Source organism: Onychomys torridus, chromosome 16 (genome assembly GCF_903995425.1).
Source record: "Onychomys torridus chromosome 16, mOncTor1.1, whole genome shotgun sequence".
In the NCBI taxonomy this organism is placed as follows: domain Eukaryota; kingdom Metazoa; phylum Chordata; class Mammalia; order Rodentia; family Cricetidae; genus Onychomys; species Onychomys torridus.
The window spans coordinates 9,020,668-9,047,726 of record NC_050458.1 but is presented as its reverse complement, the minus strand read 5'-3'; the positions used below and the strand labels follow the sequence as shown (position 1 = coordinate 9,047,726).

General features: G+C 40.5%; 1 protein-coding gene and 1 pseudogene across 3 annotated transcripts in view; both read right to left on the bottom strand.

Moving 5' to 3' along the window:
• The window catches only part of Oxr1 (oxidation resistance 1), a 402,931-nt gene that overhangs the window by 110,671 nt on the left and 265,201 nt on the right, over nt 1–27,059 (bottom strand). The gene's annotated exons all lie outside the window — the stretch shown is intronic.
• Nucleotides 185–541, bottom strand: LOC118597375 (annotated as a pseudogene).

Here is a 27,059-nt window from a genome sequence, read left to right as displayed (position 1 = left end):
TCATTTTCCTCTTTTTGTGGCTGATATTGTCCATCTTGTTCTTTTTGCTTGTTTGTTTGTTTTTTGTTTTTTGTTTTTTGTTTACAACAGACATTTATTTAAAGAGAGGCCTCTGCAGAGCAAATAATTCTTAAATTGTGATTCAAGTTGAAACTTCATAAAAACATGCTAAGACCAGGCACAACCACAGATCTCAACTACAAGATCACTTTGTCGTCCATTCTTCTTTCTCTTTTCTTTCCCGAATAACCTCTTTCAGATAGGGTTCAAGGTAGAATTTGTCCTCCTCATATTTTGTCCACTGTTCTTTAGGCAAGATCTGATGCCTCATGGTCAGGTGCAGGGCTCTCTTAATTTGAAACATTCTGTTGTTATAAAGATTCTCAGGAAACCTTCTTATGGCTTCTTTCACATCTTCAGTCTCGTATATTGTATCATCTCACATTAACCCCAGTTTGGTGAATCCTGCAGCATTATAATACCATTTTCGAAAACCATCCAGCCACTTGCTTGGCACTGCAACCGCAGGTCGACCCGCCATTTTGACCTGAGAGTGAAGCGCTCGTCCATCTTGTTCTTAACGGTACAAAAATTGTCAATTGTGGCAGGTAGGACTTAATCAAGATATTAAAGGTAACTTAGGATCTTATAATTTAACCACTAGACCTAGTTATTTCTAACTAAATTTCAGAGACTTTAAGAATACTTTTTCCTCATTTTTTCCATGTGGGATATTCCCAGAACAATGAAGTTAATTTATGACAGTTATCAGTTTTTCATAATTTAATTACAGCTAAATTTATTTAGAAATTAATTTTACAGTTTTAAAAACTGGCAAAGATAATATTCTTGTTCCACAGATCAGATAGTATTATGATTTACTTAACATGAACTCCAGAGAACTGTAATTGACTGTTATACTCTTCAAATATAAGCCATGTACTACTATATAAAATTATTATGTGTACTTTATTAAATCAAATTAAATTTTGCAAAACCTTTATCTAAAGGAATCAGAAATTCTTTCTGTTAAAAATGGCCCTTTTGGGGGGGCTGACAGAGCCCTACCCCACTTTGCTGAACTATTGTCTACTGATGGATTCTTGTGGAGGGATGGTCATTGTTCAGTTGTGGACCCACTAGGAGCCCACCAAACTCCAATGGATAGTTCCAAACCTTGGGCACACAGATGGTCAGGGTTAAACTCAGTGCATCTCAAGAACAAACAACCCAATCAACCAAGGGAAACAACAACAACAACAAGTCGTGAGTGTGGGAAAACAACTTATAGGGAGGAAGGAGAGGAGGGGGGTGGGAGATTAGAGATTCGGGGGTGACAGTAATCAGAATGCACTTTATACCTGTAGACACTGTTGAAGAACAAGCTCAGTATCATTTAAAAAGTCCCCTTTTAAGACTGACTTAAATAGCTGCTGGTACAGAACTTGAGGAAGTGTGGGTGGGTTTTTCAAATATTGCCTGCTGTGTCAAGGTAAGTCTTGCTAATGCCATCCATGTTCTTGACAAATAGAAATGTTTTACAGTCGAGTCTTAAAAATTTAAAAAAAAAAATTCTTTGTATTTGCTTTAGAAAATTCAAAATACATACATAAAGGAAACGAAGTAAAGAGAAACCCTTAGATAATGCTAAATGAGTTTAGTGCTTGGTTAAAATATTTATATCAAGAGTGGAGAGTTTCTTGTTTTTTAAGACAGGGTCTTTCTCCTTAGCCCAGGCTGGCCCTGCATTCACTGAAATGCTTCTACCTTGGACACACAACTGCTGGGGTTGTAGGTTTAACCCAGCACAGAGAAGATTGTCAGAAGTTGTATGATCGGTGGCCTTACAGAATTCCACCGCACTGAGATTATGTTCCTTGTGTACATTGTTTTCATTTCACTGTGTTCTCCTTTCCAGTTTCTCTTCTATTTTATTTATCTATATTTATTTAAAACAAACTTGAACTAGTATTCTTATCCCATTTTCAACAAAGGGAGGCAACCTTTAAGATTATGGCTATCACACAAAGATAAAATATAATAAAATGAAGTGGGAAACTAATGATTGGGTACTGATCAACAGGAAAAAGAAATGGAATAGAAATCATTTTGAAAGATAGTACAAGATCTTTTAGGTGTGATGGAAAAAGAATGTTGTCTTTAAATAATATAATGATTTATTTTATTTTATTTATCTGTAGTCTGGGGCCTCATGCATACTCACTTTGTACTCTATCAGCAAGTGCATTTATATCTCTTATTTTTTGTTTTTACCATACAGAGAGCATATAAAGTAGAATAATCCCACATTAGGTCTACTTTGACCATCTATCTGGAAGTTGTTGTGAAAAACTGAACACTATTGTTTTATTCTTAAGACCGTGTATTATACTTCCCAACAAAAATCACTGCTGTAGTTCAAAGACAAAAAGCACGCACCGTCACCACCTAGACTGGAAAAGAATCATGCTGTTGGCTATCTCAGCTTTGAAGCAAGCAGAAAGGAATGACAGAGTTAGGAAAGGCCTGAGGAAAGAGAGATTGCAAGGCTGGATGGCCAACATCATTGGTTTGTGAGTGACCAAAGCTTTGACCCACTGGCTGCTGTATTCCTAACACTGCTTCAGGTGTTCCAGGCTGTGGTCCCAAACCCTTGGGCAACAGCATTAAACTAGGGAGGCGTTTCCACTGGCCTCACCCTCAGCGTTTTCCTCCTCCACAAGCTGCAGTTCTGTTTGTTTTCTCTGTTGATACAGAATATCTTTAGGACAACTGAAATTAATACCAAGATTGGATTAGAGTGGACTCACTGTTGAAGAGAACAGGTTTGAGCTCCTAGAGCTCCTTGCCAGTGTGTTTTTGCTAACCACATGAGCCTCTTTGCTGTTTCTTGAACATGCTGAGTCTGTTCCTAGCTGGGTTTTGTACTCAGTTACTATACTTGTTGAATGCTCTTCCACCCAGACAATGGCCTGACCTTCTTGCTTCATCATTTTACCTAAACTCCTGGCTGTACACTATTTTATCAGAGAGGTTGGCTGACTCCTGACATATGTTGGAAAGTACCCCTTATGTATGACATTTTCATCCTAACATTTACCAACAAATGATACCTACCGATTTATCACTAGTTACCTTTATTAAAATTTAAGGACAGAGGGTGTTCCGCACAGTTCCTATATCCAAACCAATACCATTCAAAAGAAGCTCACCGTATAACAGATGTTCAACAAATAGTTATAGAAAATTGAACTGATTGAAAGCACACATGCTATATGGTAATTTAACAGATGTGCTAATGATAATTGTATTATATTTTAAATCTGCTTCTAAATAAGTCATACTTGGGGTGCCATGAGGTAAAAGATGTCATCTAAACTGGGATTTAAAGTACTAGTAAGTGGAGTAAATGGGAGTATATTGTTGAAAGATAAAGTGTGACGGGGGTGAAGAAAATGCTCGAGTCAAAAAAGACCAGCATGTCATGAAGTCAACTGCAGCTCAGAGTGGGTAGGAAATAGGAGAAAGACTACATCCCAAGAAACAAACGCCTTTGTATATCCTGTAAATTACTTTTGACAATTTTGATTTTAATCTGAAAGCCACGGAGATACAATTAGGATTTTAAAGGAAGCATTAACAGGATCAGCTTTGGCCTTTAGAAATTAGCCACAGGTCATGCAGTGGATTATAGAAGGATCCATCCTGGATATAGGAGCCCGCCTCTGAGCTGATGATTGTAATCCGTGTGCTATGTGAAGCAGAATAATGGCTGTAGGGATTAAAAGGGGTAGATTAATTCGAGATGCTTTAGAGTGGGGTTTGAGGGTTTTGGATAATTGTGGCAATGGTTTTGGAAGGGAAAGGAAAGAATTAGTTTGGTAGCAGAGAATGGTGAAGGAAAGCGGTTTAAAGGGGGGAATGATACAAAATAACTTTGGAAAAGTTGATATTGGAATACCTCTGGTGTATCCTAATGAACATGTCTAAAAAGCAGATGGACCTACTGGTCTGGGCTTTTGTAATAATATCCAAGGTGAGAAATTCAGATTTCAACATCATAGCTATGAACTAATATCAGCTAGGAGCAAAGTACTCTCATACTTTGTACTGAGATTCAACCATTATCACTATTTTATCCCATTTGCTTTGTGTTTGGATTTTCTCTCCTCCACAGGCACCTGTACACATATTGGCTGACCCATTTAACAACAAATTACACACATTGTAGTCCTCTACGCCATGTACTTGAATATATATTTCTTATGAATATAGACTTTTATATAACATGGTAACTTTCAGACTTGAGTAAATTTTACATTTTTTCTATAATCTTTTGCCTCTGTCCCAGTTGTGACTGCTGGTCCAATAATGACACTAGGCTGCATTAATTTTCTGGGTAGGGTGTATTTTTGTTAAGCTTCCCCAATTATATACACACACAAAATTCATGAATTATACTGATTGCTTAACTTAATCTGCAGTTTTCCTTCCTGTGAAAGAAATAATAATGTTTGGGGGATGATTTCCTATTTACTTATATTTAAAAGACTGTTCCTTTTTGTAAGTCTTCCATTTATATAGAACACACAAGGGCAAGGCTATTATGTAAATGGTTTCCCAAACTGATCTCCTTTGTATGTGGCAAAATTTAAAACCAAGAAAGTGATTTTCCTATTAAGAGCATGCTATTCCAATTGCATTTTGTTTTTCTTTTTTTTTTTTCTTTTCTTTTTTTTCAAAACAGGGTTTCCCTGTGTAGTCCTGGCTGTCCTGGAACTCACTTTGTAGACTAGACTAGCCTTGAACTTGGATATACACCTGCCTCTGCCTCCGAAGTGCTGGGATTAAAGGCCTATGCCACCATTGCCCTCCCTTTCCTTCCCTTCCCTTTCCTTTCCTTCCCTTTCCTTCCCTTCCTCCCTCCCTCCCTTCCTTCATTCCTTCCTTTTTTCCAAGCAGGCAAGGATGAGGGAGAGAGGCAGAAGGAGGTACAAAGTCTACTCTACCAAACAGACCTTAAGATTCAGATTACTGCTATAGAAATGCAGGGTATACAGCATCGGCAAAGTAAATTCATAGTCTTGCAGCAGGGAGTTTAGAGGACACTATCAACCTTGCAGCATTCCAAATTTACTAGGACCAGAGAGGCAGGCACAATGGGAAGCTTTAGTTACAGGAAACCTTCTGCACTCACTAGGGAAGTTGCTAAACTGGTTTCTGTTTCCTTTGTGGGTGTTTTTGTTCAGAGAACAAAAGCATGTTTTGGCCTGCCACAGGGTACTCTAAGGGTTGATCTTTAATGGAAAAAGGATGGATTCATCAGGATTCATTTCCTTCACTAGAACCCAAATTTATTGTGGCTCAAAAGCCACCCACACCTGAAAACTTAACTTCCTTCTTTAACTGCAGGTGCCCTTAGAAACTAGGAGACATGCACCTGGATTCACCTGCATGACCACCTACAAGGGAGATGTTTACCAGTGATCAAAACAGTACAGACTGTGGTCTTTAGTTGTCCATGGAAACCATCAACAACATGAGCGAGAATGATACGTCTGTTATTAGGTTATCCTAAGATCTGCCACAGAATCCATGAACTCAAGCAAGCCTTGAAAGAGGGGCATACCTTCAACCCAGCATTGGAAGACAGGCTCCTAAACACTAGGTGAAAATTGGCATTTGGAAATTAGGCTACTCTGAGTTTGAATTCTCCCTGCTATACCTACCCTGCTGCTTTTACTGGACAACATAAAGTTCTCTGTGGCCCAGTTGCAAAAAAATCTATAGTTAAAAAAACCAAAAAGGAGAAATAATATCTACCCACTAAGGTATTAAATTAGGATTAAATGAGACAATGTATGCAGAATGTCTAAACACAGGGTCTGGCATATGGTGGGTGCTTAAAAATAGTTCCTGGTGCCCTTTAGCACACTGACAGGGCTGTTTCAATACAAGGCAGAAGACAGATTTAAGGTAGAATAAATGGAAAGGGGAGAGCTGAGCCTTCTTGGGGTGCTGGCACCAGTCAGTGAAGGAAGGAGACAGAAGGCTACATCTGTAGACTGAGGTGCCTACCTTCTTCCACGTGTAAGCAACCAGCTTAGGTAATGTCTAAAATGCTTCCATCTTGGTAGACACTTCATCCATATGACATGGCCATTTTTACAAACTCTCAGAGAACAAAGAAAAGGAAGCTTATGTAACAGTTAGGAAAAGTGAAGTATGTCTCCGTTGCCATTATGCTGGGACAGCATCAATGAGGAAGACTAGTTCAGAGGATTCCAGAAAGGATTAGGAAATAAGAGGGGGTATTTGACTCCAAATGTTTACATACACATGAGAGAAAATAGTTGTGTTTCTCTCACAATAGACAGAGATGGCTTGAGTCAAAGAGATGTATGTGAATTCTGCAGATGAGTGGAGACACACACGGAACACTGGAGATGGGGGTGGGGGAGTTGCCAACCTCAGGGCTGGACTCACAGGGCTTTAACCTTGACAGAATGCAAGTACTCAATTTCCTTTTGTGACATATCAGTTGTGTATAATAAGGTGCTACTGTAGCAGTAATATATCCTTAAGAAAGGAAAGACATGGAAGAGGAGAAAACAGGACAGCTTCAAACTACAGGGTTCTAGGTCAGACATGACAATGTGGCACATTATTCTTCAGATTTCCAGGCAGAGAGCCAGAACTAGTGTTTGTACAAGGTGTTGAAACTCAGTGAGCTGGAGCTTTGTGTTCATTCGGTTTCTGGGACATTGGTCAGTTGGCATCTTCTCACCCAAATAAAACAACGTGTACAGGGAAGGGCTCTTCCTTCATGGCAAAAGCCCACATTTGGGTGTTTCCTGAGTGGCAGGTATTCTGACATTGTTAGCAGACTGATGACCTCTAAATGTGTCTTCCTACTGGTTGCTGTAACTTATGAACATCACCATACAGTGGGGAATAAATGTCTTTTCAGATGAAATGGTTGCTAGTAAGCAGACTTTGAGGTGGGAATTATGTTTCTAATCACTTTTGTGGGCCTATTGTAACCACAAGAATCCCTTATGGTGGAAAAGGGAGGCAGGAAGGTCAGACACAAAGCTGTACTTATTAGCATCATCATTTTATAGAAAATAAAATGAAGGCATAGAGAAATCATACCTAGTCTGATAAAAAAAATCAATGAACTTAAAAATAGAAAAATTCACATTTCCTCTTTCTTCTCCCCTCTCCTCTCCTCCCCTTTGCTCTTCTCTCCTCTGCTCTCTTCCCTCCCCTTCCCTCTTCTTCCTCTCCTCTCCTCTCTCATCCTCACAAATGATTTGAATATATATATGTATAAAGCACTGTGCTCCCATGTGCACAGGCCCTTACAGACATACTTGCATGCTTTTAAACATAAGAAACCAGCTAAGATCATTTCTGAGATGCTTCCTTCTTGGTAGAAGTTTCAACTGTATTACATAAGTACATTGCAAGCAACTGTATAAGATCCAAAAAGGAAGGCTTATGTAACCATGATCAAAAGTTAGGCACATCTCTCCTGCCATTCCAAGCAGCTGCCCCACCATTTGTTAAGCAGCTGTGCACCCAAAAGGCTTAGTCAATAAACTTGTCCTCTCTCCTTTCGGTCCCACGTTTAAAGTCATGCAAGCTCACACATTTATGAAGCAACTGAGTCTTCTAATTACATAAATTCTCTACATTTGTCTACATGAAACAAAAGTAGTAGTCTTTAATGTCTTAAATCTTTTTATGATTATTTCTTTTTATATTTGTTTTTGTTGTTACTTTAACACTGGGCTTTGATTTCACAAGTCTTTATCATCTTTTTTACAGCCATGTGTCACGTGTATGCATGGGTGCATGCATGCCATAACATGTGCGGAGGTCAGACAAGCTACCACAGTCAGTTTTCTCCTTCCAGCATGTGGATTCCGAGGACCTAATTCAGGTTGCCAGGCTTGGTGGTGAGCACTTTCACCAGCTGAGTGAGTGCGTGGTCCTGCATGTTATTTTTTTCTTGGAGAGCTTCATATGTGTACATAAGGAATTGTAGTCATGTTCACCCTCATTACCTTCTGTCACCTCTCACTCTCGCACCAAAACCATTCTTCCTTACAAGTCCCTTCCTACTTGGAGGTCCTTTTTTTGTGACCTATCAACTTTACTTATTATTTTTTTTTCTCATGAGCATAAGAAGAGGATTAATTATTGAAACACCAGAAACTTATCAGTGGCCCCATCACTGGAGAAGATGGCAGCCCTCCACAGTATGGTTACAGTCAGAATGATAAACAGAATTTTATATAATCCAATACCTGATCTAATTAGACATCAACTGCTCTTAAGCATACTCAAGGTAAGGACACAGTGGTATAGTCCATCTATGATGTGGCTTAGTTTAGCTGGTAGAAGAGACCCAGTTATTTAGTCAAATGCTGGTCTTGATGATTCGGAAACCTGTTTTAGATGGGATTAACAGAGACATCAGTTGATTTTGAATAAAACTGAGTAGTCTATCTAAGGTGAATAGGCTTTATCCAATTATTACAGGCCTTAAGAGGAAAGATAAGTTTCCAAATGAAAAAACAACTATTTTCATGATTACAATTTGATTTTTAAAAAAAATCTACTTGAGTCCCCAGTTTGTTTTGTCTTGTAGAATTTGAACTCATTTTTAGTAGCTTGCCATATGAATTTAAGACTTGCTATCTCCAATTATAATATACACCTTAAAAAAATCTCTCCCTTCCTCCTTCCTTTGCTTTTCATTCAGCCTTTCTATATACATAATTGACTCATGGTCCATGGATACACACACACACACACACACACACACACACACACACACACACACACACACCATGCATCTTTTTCTATGTCAAATCTACATACGCTTCTGGTTCAGCTTCTCTGGAGAACTCAAAGAGCACGGTGGACCATGGTTCATAAAGGCTGTGATAGGGTTGATTTTGCATTTGACTGAGGAAGTGCTTCAAAAAATGTCAATCTCCAGTCAGTCCTTTGAAAGGGTAAAGATGGAGAGAGATCCTGAGCAAGTGGCTAGCAGAATTCCTGAATGAGTTACTAAATTACAAATAGGATCAAAATCTCAACCAAAGTGAATAAAGAGGTGTAAATAGCTTAACAAGATTCTCAATGTGAGGGAGTTTTGTAGAGCTGAAATGAGGAGGGGGTTATAAAAACAGCTTGCAAAACAAAAGCAGGCAGACAAGTAACCTGTCAAGAGACCCAAGTACAAGAAAAACCACTATGGAGGATTAGCTCTAAATTCAGAGGAACAGTGATGTTCTATATTCTGTTGGAGTGTGTCCTGTTCTTTGCAGTAATCACTTTTAACTACCTCCTCTCATCCTGCAGCCTCCAATAAAGGATGTTCCATCTATAACATGACATTGTGTTTAGGAGTTAAAGGGAAGAAGAATTTTCTAGCTTGAAGCAAAGTCAGTGAGCAAGAAAGATTCTGTTCCCTGTGTCAGTGAAGAGCAGTGTTGAGACTTACACACAAATGCAAATCCTCTCAGTCTTAACCAGAGAAACTTCTCTTCACAATAAATGGTGCTGAATGCACAGTTGCATGGCCACACAAGGTACTGAGCATAAGTGGCTGCTGACTGCTCAGCCCTAAACAGGACATTTATAACATCCACTCTATGGCTCAGTGATCAAGAAAGAAGAGGAGGAGGAAAGAAATCAAAGAGGCAAAGCTAGGAAGAAAGTCACTGAAATGCCAACTTCTGGCTGTGATATAGCTAGTGTGATCAGGATCTCATGGCAGTAGCTGCTGCCACCTATAATGGCCTGGTACAAGACTGGACCTGTCATCATTCAATCATAGTGCAGAGTGGGGTTCAGTTGGCCCTATCCCTCTCTGCTAAACTGTGGGCTAGTGATGGATTTGGGGGTTGTAAGACATTCCCTTCAGCTGCATACCCACTGATGGACCCGCTAGGCTCCAATGGATAGTTCCAAACCCATGGACACAGAGACAGCCCTGGTTAAACCCAATGGATCAAAAGACAAAACAATAGACATTAATGTGGGAAAGGATCTTTTGGGGGATACTAGGGGTGGGAAGAAGATAAGAGAGGGTGAGGGTGCCAGGTGGTGGTGGCACACACCTTGAATCCCAGCAGTCAGGAGGCTGAGGCAGGTGGATCTTAGTGCCAGCTTGGTCTATGAATTGACTTCCAGGACAGCCAGAACTGTTACACAGAGAAACCCTGCCTCGAAAAACCAAAAGTAATTAAAAATTAAAAAGAGAGGGTGAGGTTGATAGCAATCAGACTAAACTGTGTTTATGTATGAAGTTAAAAATTTTAAAATAGAACAAATTTAGTAAAATATTAAAAATGTATAAATTATAAACTAAATTGAAATAAATGACCACAACTGATAAACCAATGGCAGCATAACTGTGAGTCACTAATGGGTGGTTAAGAATGGCAGAAGTTTACATTTCTTTGCACTGGGAACAAACCATGTGGAGAGGGCAGCCAAAAATTATGACTATGTCATTGAGAGCAAGAATACTAGTCACTCAATCTAGGGTCAAATCCTACCTTTCCTGTTTGTCAAGGGCTGATATTGGCAAGCTATGTCTGTTTGTAAAACGAGGTAACTTTAAAAACTCCCTAAGTCCTGGGGAGGGACCCAGTGGAGATTTCCATTTGGGTACTCTGTCTCTAAACCTTGCAGGCCAGGGGGAGGAAGAATTGCAGGAGCTAGAGGGTTCAAGGACACCAGGAGACCATGCCCCCACAGAATCAACTAAGTAGGGTTGATGGGTGCTCGCTTACAGAGGCTGAAGGGCAATCATGGAGACAATCAGGGGTCTGCACTGGGTCCTCTGCATATATGCTATCGCTGTGCAGCTTGGTGTTCTTGTGAGACTCCTAACAGTGGGAGTGGGGGTGTCCCTGACTCTTTTGCCTGCTCTTGGGACCCTTTTTCTCCTACTGGCTTGCCTTGCCCAGCCCTGATAGGAGGGTTTATGCAAGGTCTTATTGTAACTTGTTAGGCTGTGTTGGGTTGATGTGCCTGGGAGTCCTACACTTTTCTGAAGGGAAATAAGAGGAGCAGTTGATCTGGGGGCCGGGGGAGGGGGTGGTAAAGACTAGGAGGAATGGAAGGAGTGGAAACTGCAGTTGGGATGTTTTCTCAAACAAACAAACAAACAAAAATTGAAAAAATTGCATGTCTTCAACAAATATAAACAAAACAAAACAAACAAAAACCCCTTCAAAAATCAAACTATCCCTATCTCCTAGAAATAAATAAAGCATGTAGCTGATAAATCAGCATACAGAAAATATCTTAAAAAACAGACATAACTACCATTCATAAAATGCTTTAATGTGGTCTGCAAAGGCCATTTAGTAACTGTCATGACCGCTTGACTCTTCAACATCAAGCTTTTTCTCTGCAAGCCAAGCTTCCTCACTTTACCACCCTTGCTTAGCTCCCCATACAGAGGGGTCACAGGTCTTGACAATGATTCCCTGATACATTCATGAAAGGTATCTGCAGTATTTGAAGGCTGTTTGGGGCTTTACAGATACTTAACTTATTCAAGGCTCAGTGCTATATGGTACAGAGCTAGTGCCCCACAGATAGTGGAGGTTTTGACAAAAAAAATTCCATTTCATTTCTGTGATTTTTATGTTACTTCTGTGTGTTCTTGGTTTTCAAAAACATTTTCAAATAATGTCTTCCTGGGGCATCTTAGAATACTTATGAAATGAAAAGCAAAGCCGGACCTGCTGTCATTTCATCTACTTGGGAAGCTGGAGGACAGGGAGAGCAAATTCAAGGCCAGCAGAGGCTAACAATACATCAGTTGAAGGCCAGCCTGGGGAGATCCTGTTTCAGAGCGAGTGTACACAGAGGGTAAGGACCTAGTTTCCTGGAAAGTGTGCTTGACTAGCACATGTGAGGCCCTGGACTCAATCCCTAGTACAGAAAACAATTAAAAAATAAAAATTTAAAGTATTATCTCAATCCCCTGACCTGAGAGAACTGCATGTCATCAGAACTAAATGTCGAAGAAATACAGAAAAGCAAAAAAAAAAAAAAAAAAAAAAAAAGCAAAAAAAGGAAAAATAACATTCATCACAGTCTCCCCCTCAGAGGAATTAGCTATGAAATAACACAAACCCTTATACTCAACACCTTTCTTTTCCTGAATATGATGCCAATGCTTTACTGAGAGTTTTTAATCCTAGAAGGACAATAGCATTACCTACATTATATCTTTAAGAAGTACAGCAAAACAGAACAGTAAAAGTTGAAGGATTTTTTTCTTTTTTATAGTCAAACTATATAGAAAGTATTTTATATTCTTTTTACATAAAGAAGCTAGTTTGCAGATGAGAATAACATGAAGGCTTTTTGATGCTAGGTAAAATCATAGGAAGCACAACAAAAAAGTCTATGTTTCCACAGAGCAAGGCTTTGGCCTCCAGCTCTCTCTGAGTTGCTTGCCGACAAAAGACTCTGACTTCAGACATATGCACTGTGGAAGCAGTGAGAGAGGTCACACAGGCCGTGCAAGATAAGACAGGGCACAAGCCAACACTGAGGCAAACCTTTAAGATAGGAGAACTATGATAAATTCAGATAGATGTGGAAATGGTCAGATTTAAATTGGCAAAGGTGCTTTAAAAATAATAGTGTGGAAGGTGAACTCAACAGGCTTTTTGTACACAATAGTGGAGAGTGTAATCATAAGTCATCTTTCTAAAGGGTGATGTAATATGTTTGATTAAAAAAAACCTCTAAAACAAAAATCTAAATCATCAAGGAGAAGGCTCAGGGGGTAAGCAGGATTGTTCAGAAGGCATGAGGGCCTGTGTTTGAATGCCCAGCACATAAACAGCCAGGTATGGTTTCACATGCCTGCAAACCTGGTGCTGAGGATAGAGACAGGTGAACCTGGGAGCTTGGTGGTTCAAAATGCTAGCAGAAACAGAGAGCTTTGGGTTCGGTGAGGAAACCCTGCCTCGAAGCAGTGATAAAAATGGCAATAGAAGACACGCAACCTCATGTTCATGTACCACACCCACCCACTCTCCACATACATACGTTCTAAATAATAAGGCTATGCAATAGTACACAATAAAAATTAAAAGAAAATTAAAATAGCTATGCACAGATAGGGGAATAATGCTTAAAAATAACACACATTATTTACATATGTATGTATATATACTAACATGTATACTATTTATACTATTATATACATATAATAGTATTCTCTATATACATATGCTTACATATGTATATCATGTATACAAGTAAATTATACCTAACTTCTAACTTGATTAAATATATCTATAAAACAGAGCACTGTCTTTTTATACTTATCCTCACAATTGAAATGTTCTTCTTCTATTCTTTTGGTATTTTCAAAAAAGCATCAAAGCTGGGCATGATGGTGCATGCCTTTAATGCTTGTGAGTTTGACACCAGCCTAATATACAGGGAGAGTTCTAGGACAGCCAGACCTACACAGGGAAACCCTGCCTCAAAAACAAAACAAAGACTAACAAACAAACAAAGAAAAAGCCTACTAACTACTCATTTTTTTTCATGTCCAAATCCCAAGAGTCACTCTGGATTAGGTCCTTTCTGTCCCTCTCCAGATTCTGTCAACAGCTTATCCTGTATCACCTCCAAATGTTCCTTCTCTACTTCTCTCTATTTCCACTGCTAGAATCTTTTGCCTGAGCATCCCAGTGACTTCATAAATGGTTGTCTACTCTTGTTTCTCTTCATTCAGTTTGATCATGGACAAAAACCATGCCATTCTTTTTGTGTTAATCTGTTATTTTTTAATTTATTATCATGAATTTAGTGCTTTATAAACAATGAAAATTTATTATTTCATAATTTACCTACCCATCCTTTCCCCTAGGTCACAAGTATAAATGTGGCTTTGCTGGATTCTCTGTTCAGAGTCTCACTAGGCTGAAATGTTAATGACAAGTAGACCCTTCTGAGGTCAGCCTACATGATGTATGTCATATAAGTTCAATTGGGTGAGTACATTAAAATGTGAAGAATTTCTGCATTTCAGGAGTTGGTTGTCCCTCCCATGAAACAGTTACAAAAATTCAAGGAACAGTCACAAAACAGAAAAGAAACTCTTTTGGCCCTAGTCAGTAAGGGATAGTCACTGTTAGCAGTCACTAAGCTGATGCTATGTGAGTTCCTATCATCAGAATTGTTCAAAGAGAAGTCAAACAACTACTGGTAGAAATGTACAAGAAAAAGAAAAAGAAAAAGGACACAAGCCTAGATGAGAAGGGAAGAAACTGTGGTCTAGGCTAGCCAGCAAACTGGGGTGCTTCATTTGCTGTGTTGTGTACTGTTTGGGAGGCATATAGTAGGTTGACTATCTCTAGATACAATATATGTTCTCAAAGTCCCATGGTTTCTGCCATTCCTACTATTTAGAATGATGGATTCACTTGCTGAGGATATCCGTATGCTGTGATTGTGTTGCTCTGATTGGTTAATAAATAAAGTGCTGATTGGCCAGTGGCCAGGCAGGAAGTACAGGCGGGACAAAGAGAAAGGAGAATTCGGGGAATAGCGGGGCTGAGTGAGAAGATACTGCCACTGTGAGAAGCAAGATGTGAAGGCAGAACTAGGAAAAGGTACCAAGCCACGTGGCTAAACACAAATAAGAATTATGGGTTAATTTAAGTGTAAGAGCTAGTCAGTAATAAGCTTGAGCAAATGGCCATACAGTGTGTAACTAATATAAGCCTCCATGTGTTTTCTTGGGTCCCAACAGCTGCCGAACTGGTGGGTGAGAGAGAGATTTGTCCTGACCACTGGCAGGCTGGGACACAGGAAAACTCTAGCTACATTCACTCATTCATAATAGCTGCTGTCTTCAGAAAAACACACGGATTTCTACTCTTGGACTCTTTAATGTTCATTCTGAAACATGGATACAGAGGACCAGGTCATAAGTTAAAAGAGCTGTTCTAGTGAAGAGATACAAACTTTACACCATGAGCAATCTTCCCCGTATGTCATACAAATCTTTTCTCTAGCCCTTGGGCCTTGACATTCCAGCTCAGTGAATCTAATTCTTATCATTTAAGCTTGTGGCTTACTTTGAAGATTTTATCTTACATTGAAATACTAACTTAACCTTTCCAGTATATAATTTCAAGCAACCAAATATTCATACATTCTGCAAAGGAAAAAAAAAGTATCTCATTTTGTTCCTCCTTGAAAAATAAATATGTGCCAATTCAGACATAAGATATAGTGAGAAGTCCCTCTGATGTAAAGGCTAAATTAGAACCAATCTCCCTTAATATTTCATCCACTGAGTTACACTGTATTTGCTTTTATCTGTGTATATTTTGAAGCCAATTTGATTGACTGACTTTGTGCTCTACAGCCAATTTTTACCATGTGAGATCAGAATTAGTATCCGATAAAAACTATCACTAATGTTTTCTCCTTAAGCTTGTCCACAAAGTGCCTCTTTGTCATTTATTTTTAATTTTCTATAAAATTATGATTTAATACTTAATAACACAGATGGTTTTCTCTACCTCCAGTGTCCAGGGTCTAGGAACCAAAAGAGGCCCCACATCCGGATCCCAGGTCTTCAGCGTCCTCTCTCAGCCCTGCCTTGTAGGCATGACCAAAGCCTCAATGGGGGTTGGAACTTCCAGGTCAAAGCTGGAATGGCTACCCACTATAGGGCATGGAAAACACATAGTCAAAAAATGGTGAGGCACGATAAGCATGAATGGGGTGTCCTTTTCCTGTAACTTCTGTGGAATCTTAGATGTTGGAACCCATCTAGGTATCCTAGTGGCTTTACCCAGCAGGACTGCGTATGAGGTTGATTGGACCATAGGCCTGATTATCAGGTGTTTCTAAGGGTCAACACTTTGCTGTATCTAGGAAGGGGGGGGGGATCCTTTGCCCCTCCCCTTGGCATTGTTATAAAAAGCCCTTTTAAATAAAGTTCTGGGCCAGTGCATAAAGATCCAGGCCCACCCGAGGCTATCCTATGTTTCTGTCTGTTTCTCTTCCCTCTTTATTTCTATCTAAATCTCTTATTCCTGATTCTCAAGAGTCTCTGGGGTAAATAAATGTAGGAACTGGTCCCCCACACCTAGACTGGGAAGATCATTGGAATTTTCTAAGCCTTTCAAACCTCATTTACAAAAGAGGCTCCAAGAGTTTGTGAGGAACAAAAGAAACACTGTAGACGGAACATTTGACTCTCTAAGCATTGAGAAATAATCCTCATGCCTTACCAGTCAAGGAGTTATAGCACATGGTGAGGCACTTTCCCAGCATGTTCAAAGCCTAGGAATTGGCCTTGAATGTTTAAAAAATGGAAATAAAAAAGAAAAAGTGTAAATTTTAACAATCTCTCCCCATCAATCTGCCACTATTATCTCTAAAGGAGGAGATTAAGAATGAGAAATCCCTATTCCATTTCTTCCTTTCTTTCATTTTCGTTTGACATATATGGCCCATAATTCCTACCGCTGGTAGTTTTGTCAGCAAAGTCTTGATTCTCTAGATGCATGAAGATGTTCATGGACACATTCTTTCATCATTGAGCGTGTGTGCTTTAGCAAGAGAAGACAAAAACAACAAGCTATTCTGAAGGAAGGAGTCAAAGCCCACCAAGCAGACCAGGTTTGTTTCCACTGAGTGAAGGCAGGACAGCCATCGTAGGATAGAAACTACCAGACAACCAGGAATGCCCCAAACTGGAACAATCCTACAGAGGCCAAGAGGAAGAGAAGAGGAAGCCACCATCTATTCACAGTGACAGAGCTGTGACCAACCCAAGAAGCATCTGGCAGGAAGAAACTGAACACAAATATGTCTGCAGGAGATGCCTCGGGAATCTTGACACTTGCAGAAGAGGCATGACTAAAGCCACTAAGTTGTCATCTTGAAGTTAAGAAAAAATTCCGAAGCAGACACGGGTGATGTTGCAGTCATATGAGAGGCCCATTTCACCAAAGCAAGCGTGAAAGTTCAGTTAGAGGCAAAGGATCGTACTGTAACATGATGATGGGAAATTGTCAAGACAAATTCTACCAACCAGGAAGCAGCTATTCCATGGAAGAAAGCAGGACTTAGAAGATACTGTATGGGTGAGTTTAGTACTACAGCCTTCTGGGAAGTCTGGACAAAGAATCAGTCTGTGGATTGTTGAGACATCATAGATGTCATAAACTGAGGACTAGATCATTAGAGATTCAGTGATGGACATCAGACTGGTCCCTCAGGAAGCTCACCAATAAGGAAACAAGTATTCCCTAAAGGTGAAGCCACAGCTATGAGGAAGGATGGCACAGGATGCTGGGGAAAAGGTGATGTGGCCTCACTGATTTCACAGTTACTGTCACCTGTTAAGGCTCACATGAGGGAAGACACCCAAGCAGAGAGACTAATATCAACTTCAGAGGGTAGCTGGGAGAAACATAGGATCATCTTTAAAGGCCCTGATGCCAGAAAGAGAACTTAACAACTAGGAAAAGGGATTAGCCTGACATGGTTTCAGTGTGGATCGTGAAGGAGAAACAGAGTCGTGAGAAAAGACCAAGTCAGGAGGGACCTTGTAGGCCATGAGAGTTAAGAGGTAGGCAGTGAGGCCCACCGCAGCAGAGTAATTAAACTGTGGGCAGTAAGGACCTGCTTCTTGGTAGTCAGCCGTGTGCCATCGGACCTCACACAGTGGGTGATACAGGGGCATCTCCTGGTGTCTCTAAGGAGAGTAGGAGCTCAAGAATGAGTGAGTGCTTTGTCCTCTTGACCGAATTAAGTCCAGTCTTCTTGGAGGGTAGGATTGCATGAGTTTCAGGGGACACAGACATTCAGGTCCTAGCGCTTTAATTCTTTGCTTTAAACATGTATTCTGAAGCCAGGTATGTTTGGCTCAAGGTCATAATCAGCATTCAGAAGGCGGAGGCAAGAGGCTGCTTATGAGTTTGAGGCCAGCCCTGGCTACACAGTGAGCAGTAAGCCCTCTGGGCTGCAGAGTGAGAGATGCTGTGTCTTAAAAGCCAGCAAGCAAGGGGTGAGTAGAGGAAAAGAATTCTTTGAGTACGCATAATGTGTACTAGTTCTTCACAATTTGATCAACCCTGATTTGAAAGACCACCCACTCTACTAAAGAGAAAACTCAAGGGGAAAAACAACAAAACACCTGCTGTCCCTCTGAAGTTCATCACTTGCAAGTTCCTGAAGGCCGCACGGTGTATGCACCCTGTCCTGAGCTCTGTTAGCTTGCTATATTTTAATGTTTTCTAGTGTCCTTTTGACATACCAGGAAAACTGCTACATATGATGGAATTTAAGTCGTTTAAGGGCCAGAAGGTGCATGTTTTGTTAATTGATGGAGGCCCATGTGGGACTAGAGGCTATTTAAGAAACAACTGAATGAATTAAATGAACAGGAGAGTGCAAAGGCCTGTACTGAGCTATGCAAAAACTTGTAACTTTTTAAATGACACATGACAAGTGGAAATTACAAAGTAGAGGTCAGGGGTATAGCCCAGTGGTAAAGCACTTGCTTAGAATGTGTGAGGTCCTGGTTTAAATGTAAATAAAAATTGAAAAAAAATAGCAAAGGAAAAGTTACAAATCAGGAAGCAGAAACATTTAGAGCGCAGTTTTTCCAAGCACAAAGCCTCAATCCACACTCTCTTTTAGAAGGCTTCCTATTCACTGGTCTCCTTGGATTGGGGCCTTTTAACAAGCTGTAGCTGGCCGGGCGGTGGTGGCACACGCCTTTAATCCCAGCACTTGGGAGGCAGAGCCAGGCGGATTTCTGTGAGTTCGAGGCCAGCCTGGTCTCTAAAGCGAGTTCCAGGAAAGGCACAAAGCTACACAGAGAAACCCTGTCTCGAAAAAACAAAAAACAAAACAAAACAAAACAACAAAACAAAAAACAAAAACCAAGCTGTAACTGAAATGGCCACGTATTTCCAGAAACCCCCAAGTGTGTGCTGAATTCTAATTTCACCAGGTCACCAGGAGCATGAATCCTGCTCCAGGAGTTTTATTTGTCGCCATTATTGGTGATGCCTCACTCCTATCATGCCTGTGGACTCATTTACAAGCACAGAGGGCAAGTCCTATTCCACGTCCTTTACTGTACGCCTTTCAAGGCGACGATAGAAACCAGACAAATACTACCTTTCCTGCTTGTTTTTCCTTCCCCTGAGTTATAGCTCTGACATTCCTGAGAAGAGACAAGGCCCCTGTTTGCACTGCAAATGCAGAGATCCCGAGTAGTTAACGAAGCAGAAAAGCTTCTGTCCACATTCCTTTTTGAGAGTCCAGATGAGCTTTATATTTTTTTAAGATTTATTTTTACTTTATGTGTGTGTGTGTGTGTGTGTGTGTGTGTGTGTGTGTGTGTGTGTACTTTCTATGTGTGCACTGTGTGTGTTTGCAGCTGCCCACAGAGACTAGGAGAGGGTGTCAGATTTCCTGGAACTGGAGTGGTAGACAGTTGTGAATCACCTGGTGTGGGTGTTGAGAACCATGGTTCTTCCATAATGACAGCAAGTACATTCAGTTAAACCATCTCTCTGTGGTGATATTGTGTCCCACAATATATTGTGCACCCTATTAAACTTATCTGGGGTCAGAGAACAGAACAGCCACTAGACAGACATAGAGGCCAGAAAATGGTGACACTCACACCTTTAATCCTATCACTTGGGAGGCAAAGATCCATCTGATCTCCATGAGTTCAAGGCCACACTAGAAACAACCAGGCATGATGACACACATCTTTTTTTTTTTTTTTTTTTCTTCTTTTAGCTGAGGATCGAACCCAGGGCCTTGCACTTGCTAGGAAGCACTCTAGCACTAAGCTAAATCCCCAACCCTGGTGACACACATCTTTAATCCCAGGAAGTGATGACAGGAAGCAGAAAGGTATATAAGGTGTGAGGATGAGGAACTAGAGGCTTTTAAGCTTTTAGGCTTTTAGCAGCAGTTCAGCTGAGATCCGTTCAGATGAGGACTCAGAGGCTTCCAGTTTGAGGAAACAGGATCAGCTGAGAAGTTGGTGAGATGAGGTTAGCTGTGGCTTGTTGCGTCTCTCTGATCATTCAGAATGTACCTCAATATTTGGCTCCCGGGTTGTTTTTGTTTTTTTTTTTTTTTTTTATTAATAAGACCCTTTAAGATTCATGTTACCTCTCGCTAGCCCCTAGACTAACTTTAAGCAAGAATTGCAACCTGGTGCATCTACAATCTTCCAAATGTGCTTGGACTAACCTGTTGCCAATATGTGAAGAACAGGAGGCCTTTTATCCAACCATAATATCAACTTGCATTGAAATATTTGGCAGCAATATGAAGGCATTTCTACAGGGTATTCACTCAAAGGGTCTAACATGAGCTTCCTGTTTGATCAGGCAGAGGGTCCCAGGTTCCAGCATCTCCATTAAACCATTGTCCATCATGTATGCACTTGCAGGGGGCAGTGTGGAAAGGCTGAGTAACATGGAAGGGCAGAAAGACCAGCGCTCTTCATTGGTGACCTCTGCTGTCAGTGTCCATGGGTCAATCCTGAGTCTAAGCAATAATATCAGTAGTTGGTGTTCACCAGTCTCCAGCAAAGGTGGAAAGACAAATTGGAGCATCAGAGGTCCCCAGGCAGGAGTGCTGCTTCTCAACTGAACATCAGCATTCTTAAAATCAATCAGCACAGCTGGGTGGCAAACAGAGATGGGCCTGTGGGAATTCTTCCTAAGTCATCTATGGAGTCCAACATGATCCCTGCTCTCTCATGGGCAACAAGGAACACAACTCCCAGCTTTCTTGGCTTCAGGACTATCTTTACAAATCGTAAGCTGAAACTGATGATGCAGTAGTTTGATTTGGATCCATTTAAAAGAAGACAAGGGCCACTGGGATGGCGCAGGGGGTACAGGTCTTATCTGCCCAGTCCAATAGATATGGTAGAAGGAAAGAAAAGACTCCTCTAAGTTGTCCTCTAACCTCCACACAGGCCATGGCATGCAATAAAAAGTAAAAGAAGACAAGCAGATCCTCTTATACAGAAATACTGATGTTGACATATCCCAGCCAGGTTCACTTCCTTGGAGAAAAAGAAGAAATCAGCCCATACAGCAGTCAGAGTCACTTTTCCTCGAAATTGCCAGTGAGAAGCTAAAAAACATTAAGGCCCAAACAATCTAGCAGACACCTGCATTTTATTTCCCTTGGACATTCTGTGTCCTGTTCTGAAAATATGCCATAAGAAACTGTAATAAAAGTTTCTAACTTGGCTTGCCCCAGTTTTATGTATCTTAAAACAGACACATCATTTAAAGGTTGGTTTACCTCTTCACATAGGCCATCCAGCCAACTGAGATACAGTGGCTACTCAGTGGGCTTGGTAAGATGCCAGAACCCAGTAGTTCCTGTCTGCATAGAGTCATGGTAAATGTGCAAAGAAATCATACACTTTGACCTTTGATCTGTCTTCTGTAAATAGAGTTAATTCATTCAGAATCAATTAAACCCAACTGATACATAATCTACTGTCATTCTGAGCCCACTACTCTATGTAACCTTATGCAAATTAAATAAAAACAGACACCCCATTTGGTAGATGGAGTCTCCATCAGGGACCTCAGCCTAGGGAGCAGAATTTAGGCTGGATTTCTCTCACAAACAGCCTTAGTCTGGTACCTTGCTAAAGAGTGAACATAAATACTCATTCATGGAGACCCTAAAGGTGCAAATAATTCTCAAAAGGTCCACTTCAACAAAAAGAAGGGGGGATAATAGAAAACTTCTAAATAGAAGCCAACACTGAAAAGAAGAAACAAGGCAGGTGAACACAGAGTATGTCTATGAATGTCATAGGCTTCAGTATTGCTTGGGTTTCTGTCATATTAGCACGAATGTAAGGAACACATGGTAAGTCTTTAATTGTAGAATGGGTCCATGATATGGAAACCACTACAGGCCAAGATGAAAATTCTGCTAACATTAATTAAGCACCTTGTGTCAGTGTTGCTGAGCACACGTTATCTCATGAGAGGCTCACAAAAGATGTATTGGCATTGCCCTCCACTTTGTAAATTGGAAACTTAAGTCAGAAAAGTCAAGAGTCTCCATGGCTAACTAGGTTACTAATTGGAGCACAAGAGTCAAGTCCCTTGGTGCCTCGAGTCCTTAAGTGAAATGTACTACTCAACAATTCAGAGCTATGCTTCAGTGATAGTAAAAATAAATGGAAACAAAGGGACAAAAAGATCACAGGCATTTATTATTATTATTATTATTTTGAGAGTGGGTCACAGCCTGAAGAGGCAGATGTGATATTTCAGAGAAAGAATGATTCACAGATTGGCTAATCAGGAGTGGGAAGCATTGGATAAAGGTCTTAATATGGGGTGCCCTTTTGCAAACGGATTTAATTAAATCAGAATCAATTAAACAAAGTTGCTCCGTAACCCCCTATCATTCTGAGTCCAATATTCTATGATACCTTTATTCAAATGAATAAAAAGAGGACATTCCTCCTGGTGGATACAAGCTCTACCAGGGAGCTCAGTCTAGGGAGCAGAGTTTTGGTTGGATTTCTCCCCCAAACAGCCTTGGCCTGGTGCCTTTGTAAAGGGCTCACAACACACATTCTACTACAGTTCTAAAGATAATTAGGGGTTCCAGGGGGAGGTGGATACAATAGGCTGCAAAGGTGTTCAGATGAACAGAAATGGGAAACACAGGGGCTGCAGTACTGGCATCCTTCCCAAAGACAGAGGTCATGCATGGCATAGGCAGAAAAAAAGACAGGGGATTATAACTATGAAGAATCTAAGCTGTTTATCTCTGACCATTTTGTCTGAACACACGGCTTTTTTTTTTAAATGCTTTATTTGGATCTATGTTATAAACAGCTAAACATATGTCTTCTTTTGATCATATATTACATATGCTTTCACTTAATAAATAAGTAAGTTGTCATTTAAGTCTACAGCTCAAAGGAACAAAACGGAGGACTATCAGACCTTTCAATTCAGTTCTGATAGTCTACGCATGCAACAGGGATTCTATTCTCTCTTACAGAGGTGAATAAAGTGATATAAAACAACTGGAAGATTTTATAACAAATTCCTTAAAGTTCAGGCAAAGATAATTTTTTTATTGTTATTTATGTGCATGGGCACACACCACATGTGTGTCTGGTGCCTGCAGAGTCCAGAAGAGAGCATCAGATCTCCAGGACCTGGACCTTCAAGATGGTTGTGAGCAGCCATGTGGATACTGGAAGCCAAACTCAGGTCCTCTGGAAGAGCAGCCAGTGCTCTTAATTGGTGAGCCATCTCTGCAGCCCCAAGAAGAATATTTTTAACTAAAGAAGAGAAATCAGAAGCATTTCAAAGCACGCTATTGTTAGGAAGAAAGCATGGCTACAAAGCAGTTTCTCATTTAGAAACATGAGTTTTTCTTCATATTTTTCTAAAAAGATGTATCAAAAGAACCTCATTTCTAAGTACATGATGTGAAGTCGAGACTTTGCAAGGACCAGGCTAATGACATGATGATTTAAATAGCTACCAGCTCAATGTCACCTGCTATGGGTTACATTAGGAAGAAAAGTGGGTATCTCAACATGAACTAGATGACATGACAATTAGGGAGGTTATTCTTAGTTAGTACCCAGTGCTGGGGTCACTCTGAGGATGACAATGAGAAGCCAGAGGACATCAGATATAAATTAGATATCTAAACGAGGGGTCTCTAGGGGATTAGGGAAGGTACACTCCAGAAGAAGAGGCCTTGGTGGGGCTGAATTACCAGTTACCCTAACTAGTTGCCCTGTAGTTAGAGTTTTCCTGCCTGGCCCACAGTCAGGACAAATCTCTCTTACCCGCCAGTCCCACAGTGGCTCAGACCCAACCAAGAAAGCACACAGAAACAAATGGCGTCCAACGTGTTGGCAATAATTTCCACCTAAAACCTGACAAAAAAGATTCTAAGACGGAGCTAAAAACAGCTTCCTAATTGTCTCTCTCAAGTTAGCAGCAGCCTGCTGGTTTGAGCTACTATGGCGGGTTCCTGGCGTGTGTGTCTGACCTGCAGTATGGCAGGAATGAGGAGTCTACAAGCGACACTTTACTCTGCTGCATGGTAGATTTAGCCTTTGCCAGTTTAAAAAAAGAAAAAAAGGTTTCTGGGCTATGCACTGCTTTGATAGAACTGCTCTGATAGTTGATGGTACACATGGCTCCAAACCCAGAGCTGGCGGTAAACTGTACCACCGCCATGTTGGGAAGCTGAGGTGGGCGGAGCCAGCAGCCACAGTGGCGTTTCAGTCTTACAAAGATGAATATTACCCAGAGAATCTGGTTTATGTTGTCTTTGGAATTTTTAACTACAGAAAAAGATTTGATCGTAAAAGCTGTTGAGTTAAACAAATACGTAAATTTTTAAGGTACCTTGACTTCAAAATTTGGATATAAGGATATGTCGCTTTGGAAAAGAGTCTCTGCTTTTGTTTCCACAGAAAGCCAGAGGCTGTGAATTTGTTCCAGATTAAGGTACATCAGGTTTGATCAGCCAAGACCACCTGAAAGGTCTCCGATGACACCATGGCCCAGATGATCCAACATCCAGAATGGTTTCAAGGCAACTGGCTCAGAGGTTTACCCTCATGGACTACTTCATAATCCTAAAATTTTCTTTATGTCCCCATAAGATACAGCGCCCCCCTCCAGCAGGAAGTAGTAAGAGAAACTATGCCCAAATTCCCAGCTGGCTTTGGAGATGGAATTGGCTCACTCCTTCTCTAAACCCAAACATATTGCTAAAAGAAAAGGTTAAGAGATTCTTGTGTCCCAAATCAGAAGAGCCCTCTGGTATGGGACAGAAAAAAAAACAAAACATTACTTTATTTAAAACAGGTTGATTATAAATACAATCTCTTTCTAAAGATAAAAAGGGGATATGATATAGATATGATAGGATGAAAGGGTAGATTAATGAACTTACTTCTAAAGAGCAACAACTCATTTAAAATGTTTTACATTGGTATAGATTTTAGTCTATTGATACAAACGTAAAGTTAATTTTGTTATACTGTGTGTATATCTCTACTCTTGTTTAAGGTATTATGTTTGTACAGCTCATTTTAAATTGAAATGGATAATTAAAAATAGATTAATAATTAGTCATCTATGATAATCATACTCGTAGCCATGTTAGTTAAGTCTTCTAGATATACATAGAGATATTTCAGATAGATAGGTAATCTTCAAATACTTCAAAGACCTACAGAATATGGCATTTAAAATACTTTTAAAATTTAGACTTTCTGGACAGTGAGACATGTCTGCTCCTGGCAGCACCGTTTTACTTCAGAGAGGAGGAGGGGCACTGAAGACACTTCATATGGAGTTTATCTTTACCTTGGCCAAAATAGCCATTTGGGCAAGAAACTGTTCTTGCCTGGACTGCTTGATCAACTGGACATGCAGGACCCATAGGAAGGTGACCACTAAACTTTGCTTGACAAAATGGTCCTTGACGGTCCTGCTTCGCAGAGGAAACTGCCAGAAATTCTACAGGACACTGAGAGAAGTGACCGAGAGACTCTAGCCCTGTGGGCTGAAGACAGATGCCCCAACTTTACAAAGGAACATTAGGTGACTGTTCAGGCTGCCAGATGTCTCTGTCTATCCTGCAAGACTCCCGAAAGTTGCTTGCATCCTTTTCCCGGTTCTCAGGTAATATTATATCCTTCTGAGGTCTTTGATGTGGTTAAAGACTAGATAGTTATAATTTCCTCAGTTATGATACAAGATAAGTTAGATATAAAACCTTAGACTCACAAATATAAGATAGATAGGATATCTTCTTTAATATTGTAACTGTAATTCTTGCTAGATAATTGTTTTGTTATATGTAATTATACTATGTAAAAATTAAAACCTTCCTTTAAAAAAAAAAGAAAAGGGGAAGTGCTGTGGATATCGCTCTGTGTAAATAAAGTTCTGATTGGCCAGTGGCCAGGCAGGAAGTATAGGCAGGACAAGAGAGAAGAGAATTCTGGGAAGTAGAAGACTGGAGAGACACAGCCAGCCGCCGCCATGAAAAGTAACATGTAAAGACACTGGTAAGCCATGAGCCATGTGGCAAAGTATAGATTAACAGAAATGGGTTAATTTAAGATAGAAGAAGTAGATAACAAGAAGCCTGCCGCGGCCATACAGTTTGGAAGCAATATAAGTTTCTGTGTGCTTTCTTGGTTGGGTCTGAGCGTTTATGGGACTGGCGGGTGAGAGATTTGTCCTGACTGGGCCAGGCAGGAAAACTCTAACTACATTGCCCCTTCTCAACTCTTGGCTGACATCGTTTTTCTCAATGTGTTGAGTGAGCTTCTTATATCATAAATGAGGTCACTCCTCTAGTTAAAGATCCTTCAGCGGCTTCCTTCCTCTTGCAATTTGTAATAAAATCCAAGCATCTTTCCCAGGTTTCAGCCATCCTCCAGGCCGCTGCCTCTCCTTTTCAGGGGATGGGAGGTGAGATAGGATCTCCTGTATCTCACAACCATCTCAACAGTACCATGATGATGTTTTACCCCAGGCCCCACCACTTCCTCCCAAATGCTGGATTACAGGTAATCAGTACCATGCCTGGCTTCCCATGTTGCTTCTCTAACAATTCAAGAAATGGCTCTTATATTTTCTCATCCTTGATATTCCGGATTTTTTTTTGGGGGGGTGGCACTGTTCTTGCTACTTCTTACACTTTCAAACGCTTGGCAGATTTTCTCCATTTCATTGCCATTTCTTAGTTTTCCTAGTCTGATCCCTCTCCCGCTCTCCTCACTGAGTCTACACGCCTGCCTTGAAAACTTCAAGTTTGAGCTTTCATGTGTTCCATAAATATGGGCTATTGCTGTACCTAATGCCTGCACTACCATCTAATTTACATATTGATGCCCCATCCTGTTTACTGACTATTTGCTCACACAAGCATATGAACTCCTTCAGTGAGAG